Source organism: Athene cunicularia (genome assembly GCF_003259725.1).
Source record: "Athene cunicularia isolate RWA chromosome 1 unlocalized genomic scaffold, athCun1 chr1_part2, whole genome shotgun sequence".
NCBI lineage: Eukaryota > Metazoa > Chordata > Aves > Strigiformes > Strigidae > Athene > Athene cunicularia.
The window spans coordinates 1,065,339-1,071,552 of record NW_020799092.1 but is presented as its reverse complement, the minus strand read 5'-3'; positions in this window follow the sequence as shown (position 1 = coordinate 1,071,552).

Genomic DNA, 6,214 nt, shown 5'->3' with positions numbered 1-6,214 from the left:
GCGAGAGTAAAAGGTCAGTGACGCAAGCCCAAAGCGATGGCTCTCAGCTGAGCTGCTTTGCTGTTTGTCCGTGGTGTTCTATTTCTACCCACCAGCAATTCACACATCTGGGGACCACAACTTCTTCCACAGCCCACGCTTTTTCTCCCCCCTCGCAGAGGCTGAGGTAACAGAGGGGGAAAGGAGGGAGAGACACTGCACCAAGCTGCTAGCATAATTTCCAAGACCAAAGGGAAAAAAGCCCCAAGCAGTCCTTTTCAACAGCAACCTTCCCTCGGGACACTGAGCATCTCTGATGAAGGAATCTACTGCTTGCAAATGGGGTGGGGAGAGTAGGAAGAAAGGAGGGGTGCTTTCTCTTGGGCTGCAGGGAAGGTCAGCACTGGGGAAATGTACTGACACCCTTGTCCTTGAAACATAAAAGCAACAGTGCAAATTTGCCCTTACAATTAAGGTCTCACCTGGATAGACCATGGCTAAGGGAAGAGACCCTGGTGCCTGTACACGTGTTGTCCTTGGCCTGTTTCCAGGGTAAGCATTTGAGTGGAGCCAAGTGCTTGATGTCCCCTGGTGTCTCCCCACTCAGCGGCAGCTGTGTGTGCATGTGTGTGTGTGTTTGTGTTTGTGTGCATGAATGTGTGCACAGGTGCAGGCAGAGGGTATGCCCCCCCCCGACCTTCTCCACAGCCTGCTCCCAATTGTGGGGCACGGCACCCTGCCTAAAAAAGCCCTCCTAGCCCAGTGCTGGCTGCAAGGTCTGCAATTGCTCTTTTGAGCCGCAGGGAGAGGGAGGATGACACTATGAACTGCTTCAATGCTCTGTGTTCTTTCCTGCTTCTTATGCGGGAGGTACTGCAGCAACAGGGAATGGTGATATTCAAAGGGGCATTCCCCTTCTGTGCATGCATGCCACTCTCAGGAACAGAAGAGGAAAGTGGCACCCTGGTCTTGTCTTTCTCTCAAGTGACCAAGTCCCATTTCCCCTGAGACATCCACATCCTGTTTCCAAAATACAAGCACAGTCAATGGGGCAGATGTGAGATATGGCCTGGGCTTTCTGTTATAGGAAGGAACCTGAAATATATCACATGTAAAGGGCTCTGTGTCGTATCTCTCAAGGAGCACCTTCAGGCTCCTCAGAGACCATAGTGGGGAAAATAGTAATTTCCACACTGCTTGTTTTTTCTCCAAGTGGTGGTCTGGCAGTGTTCACCAGGATCTGGTTAGTAATCTACAGTAACAAGCAGCCTTTCCTACTACAGCCCCCACAGCCAGAAAATGGGGTCTTCAATTGTGTGCAGCCATACCCAAAAGCCTTCTCAACCTGCAGACAGTTACCCTTAGAAAAGGGCTCCCTAGGAGGAAGAGTGTTCAGAGGATCAAGCTCACAGCTGAAACTCTGACAGGTGGGCTCTCAAGAGGGATGAGGAGCCCTTTGGGCTGACCTGTTTCACAAGGCAGTACATCACTTGGAGGAGTGAAGCGCCCTAAAGTCCTTGGGTCAGGTTGTGGACCTGGACTTCACCCTTCCCTTCCATTCCTTCCATCCCTGCACATTGGTTGTGGCCATTGCCTTTCACACTGTATCTTCTGCCTCCTGAGGTGGGGAAGATTTAGGAGCACAGAATCACAGAATCATCAAGGTTGGAAAAGACTTTGAAGATCATTTAGTCCAGCCATTAACTGAACACTGACTGTTCCCAACTACACCAGATCCCTCAGTGCTATGGTGACCTGACTCTTAAACACCTCCGGGGATGGGGACTCCACCACCTCCCTGGGCAGCCCATTCCAGTGCCCAGCAACTCATTCTGTAAAGAAATGCTTCCTAATATCCAGTCTAAACCTTCCCTGGCGCAACTTGAGGCCGTTCCCTCTTGTCCTGATGCTTGTTACTTGGTTAAAGAGACTCATCCCCAGCTCTTTGCAGCCTCCTTTCAGGGAGCTGTAGAGGGCGATGAGGTCTCCCCTCAGCCTCCTCTTCTCCAGACTAAACAATCCCAGTTCCCTCAGCCGCTCCTCATATGACCTGTGCTCCAGACCCTGCACCAGCTCCGTTACCCTTCTCTGGACACACTCGAGTCACTCAATGTCCTTTTTGTAGTGAGGGGCCCAAAACTGAACACAGGAATTGAGGTGCAGCCTCACCAGTGCCAAGTACAGGGGTAAGATCCCTTCCCTGTCCCTGCTGGCCATGCTATTGCTGAGCAGTGACATAAGAGGGACAAATGGGAGGTTCTGAACCTGGGAAACTATGGAGCAGGGGAAAAAAATGGGTCTCCTGACTGAGCCCAGGGGAGAGACAGGAATGCAATTCCTGAGCACCGAGCTGTGGGGAGGCAGGCAGCTGCCTCCAAACAAGTAATTTCTGTTCAGGCGTTTTAATGACATGAAAAGTAAAAATTGCCATAGTTGCAATTCAGTAACCCCTGGAAGGGCTTAAGGGGGAGTGGGGGATTGGCCTTTGGATAAGCATGACACCATCAAGCATATTTTGAAACAAAATCAACAATCTAATTAACTTCTTTTTCTAGAAACTGCTCAGGCACAGAGGTAAGAAAACAGAGAAAGAGCAAAAAGAGCTCTGAGCAGAGTGGGAGTGGTGGTTGTAACTATTTTTTCCTCTAGAGAAAAAAGGTAAATGTGATTAAATTGGGAGCAAGACTTGCTAATCAAAGTACTTGAGGGTTTATTCTCAAGAATCTCCTTGCAGTATCATGTCTTTCCTTCAAGCAATTTTGAATGTACAACCAATCTCTGAATTCTCCTTAATTTATCAAGTCCAAGAAGCAATCTTTGCTTCATATTAGGCTTGTCAAGCATTTGCACACAAGCCCCTCTAACTTTAGAGAGAGATGTAACACATTATCAGGCTGCAAAACAGAGCAGGGCTTTGTCTTTCCTAGACCACCCAGGTAACAGGTAATAATTTCCCTCAAGGACGAGAGCAATTGCTGTTGCTAAATAGCAAATCAACCAGCATTCAGCTCATTATCTTGCTCAGTCACAGATTTGGTGTAAGGCTGGTTTCTGAATCCAGTGCTGCCCTCCTGCAGATCATACAACCTGCACAGGCACTCCCTCTTCGATACAGGTTAGTGAGAAAGTTCAGTAGGCACTCTGGTGATGCATCTTCAGCATTCAACACCAGGGGAACACTCAGGGACTTGAACAGGCACGTTTTAAAACTAGAAGTTATTCGTGTCCCTACAGACTTGGGCAGTGGACACCTGCACACAATGCAGGATCTGGTACCTGGTCTGTGAATCTCAGTTCTTGAAGAAGATGGGAAGATGTCCTTTACAGCCCTTTCTCTGCTGTGGAAATTGAGATGCAGAGAGGATGTGAGAACTGTACAAATACATTGACAGTCCCATGGGTACACCACCTTCCTTACAGTTCACACTGGTGAGTTTTCCATTGCAGGTGTGCCAGGCTAAGCCATCTGCATATGCAGATAGCATGATTCTGCTAACACAGATCACTTGCCACATTTTGATGGCTCAGATACCTGCTGTGCCTCACACGCTTTGTCCACAGGCTGACAAGGGCATAAATACTGGCCTTTCTTCATGTTGCTGAGTCCAAGGGTACTGAGGGACACAGACTGCTAGGCCCAGGGTGACAACCCAGGCCTTCCATTAGTGTCTCTAGGGAGGGACTTGAGGTCTCAGTAGCCCTTGTGGCACCACAAGCACCATCAGGGAGGCAGACAACTAAACTTAGGAGCTCTCTCAAGCCTTAAGTCTGCTGTGTGGGTTCTAGCCCTGCAGACCAAAGTCCTGACACTGTCTAGTTCAACCCAAACATAATGAGGATCCAGGGCTCAGGTCCTGAATGGGGACATCTCGTGACTGTCCCATGCTCATGCTCATGAATTCATAGCTGTGTCTTCACAGCCAGACAGGCTAAGAGTGAAATTGCTCGAAAGTATCCTGCTTCTCCTCCCACCCTTTTTTCCTCAATTCTCTGGGCCTGTGACCATCACTGTCAGGGAGTTAAAGTGAACACCTCTTCTGTTTCCTCCCTCTTGAGACCCCAGACTTGGCACAGGTGAGAGTGCGTGCAAATGCCTCAACTTCCTACTTCTTTAGTCCATGTTCTTCCATAGAGTTCTATGGAAGAACTTCCATAGTTCTTCCATAGCCCACTACAGGGCTAGGAAATACCTACTTTTGAACATTTTGTGTATTCATGTGTATATTTGATGTCTTCTACTTTTATCAGACAGATCTATCAGACACTCTCTGTGGGACAGAAGTTGGAAGAGAAATAACTCAGGAATATCATCTGTTGTGTAGGTGGGTTTAACACTTGCTGCTCGGCATGATTACTCCACTGGTAGTACCTGATCCCAGAACTTAAACTCCATTGCTTTTAAATGCCTCTCCACTTAGACATGGAGATGGAGATTAACCTGAGGGCAGCATTTAAGCCTATAGCAGCAGTATCCCTAGGGCTGATGGAGTCGGAGGAAAAAAACCTCTTTAGTGTCAGCCCAAGGCTGACATTTTGATACAAAGCAAAGCCTTTTTTAGTTTGATAACATGAACAAATTCAATAAAGACCTCACTGATACACTCAACAGTGGTTCTCATGGGGCCATTTTTACACTTTTTTCAGAGTAGAACCACAATTTAAGGGGAAGAGAACAGCAGACATAGAAGATCATAGTTTTGAGAAGTGCACGTATACAAATGGCAGGAAATTCAATATAAAGGTTATAGTTAAAATAACATTGTTTGGAAAGTACCAGAATTAACCTAGAGAGCGTCTCGAGATCTTCATGGTGTATCCTGTCAGGAAGCAAACTTTGGTGGCCATCAGGGCATCTCTGCCTTCATGCCTTCACCTCCTGCTGGCTCTGCACCCTTCCCACTGCTCCACCCCAGAATGCTGTGGGGACAGGACACCGAGATAAATATATTGAGCCCTCCACTGAACTCACCCGTGGTGAGCTGAGTGGTTTGTAAACCACAGATAAGGCATCCCAGTTAGCCTGAGACTCCAGTCCCAGCTGAGAGACAGCAAAGGGGAGGGATGTGGCTAGCCTAATGACAGCTAACGAGTTGATGAATCTTGGGATATTTTCACACTGTGTAATACTTTTGCTCTTCACACCTCTTCACTCTCTCTGTTCTCTTATTCACCTCTGACATTTTGCAGAGACTCTCAGTGGACATGCAGCTGAAAATAAGAAGTTTCAGCAGCACTGCTCTTCTCTAACAAAAGCAGAACAAGAGGAAAAAGATGAGCCTGTGCATAAGCACCTGCCCCATCCTTGAGGATTTTTAAAAGTTACATTGCCCCCGAAACACCGATCTGGCCCAAAAAATGCCTTTAACCAAACCTCACACACACACTTTTACCTGCTGCTTTATCACTGAACAACAACGCTGACTATTGAGTTCACCCATCTCAGTCACCATTATGGGGACAGGAAGGTAATCACAAGAACACCTCTCATGTGTTGCTGACAATGTGGTTTTGTTTGGCTTCTCACATTCCTAACAATGTGCCAAATTCTCAGTAGCACAGTCAAGTCTAAAAACTGTGCTGACAGCAAGTGTGTTTGTCTGTATTAGATGGGATCTGGATACAATCATATCATGCCTATGTAGGAAACCCTTTCTTACTTATGCCACACAGTTTTTGCTTTAGTACATTTTAAACTGTGACTCCAATGGAAATTAAACATGCTGAGGCAGTGTCTCTGTCTCCATACATTGGTGTTTGGCTGTCTGTTAGCTGATTTGTCAAGACCATTCCCCCTCCCTCCACATTGTTGGAAAAGTCAATCAATCACTGTCACACTTGACAAAGAGGTATATCCCTTACTACTGTTAAGCAAAAGTGGCTGGATAGATGAGAGCTGGCTCTCCATTAGGACCCTTGCTGAGAAATTCTTCAGTGTGACATCAGTCCTTTCTAAATGTCAGAAAAATCTACATAAGAATCTATTATAAAGATTGAGATCTAGAAAAAAAAAGTCTCCAGTGAATTCGCTGACCAAATAAATCCTTGTTTTCAACTGTAGCAGCTGCTCATTTTCTCTATGTCTAGGGACTAACTACATGTTAAGTTTTCCTCTTTCATTAATTCAGGTACCACAGTGCATGAACAAACTCATCTGAGTCTTACGAAAAAGAAAAAAGAAAAAGAAAAAGAAAAAGAAGAAGAAAAAGAAAAAGAAAAAGAAAAAGAAAAAGAAAAA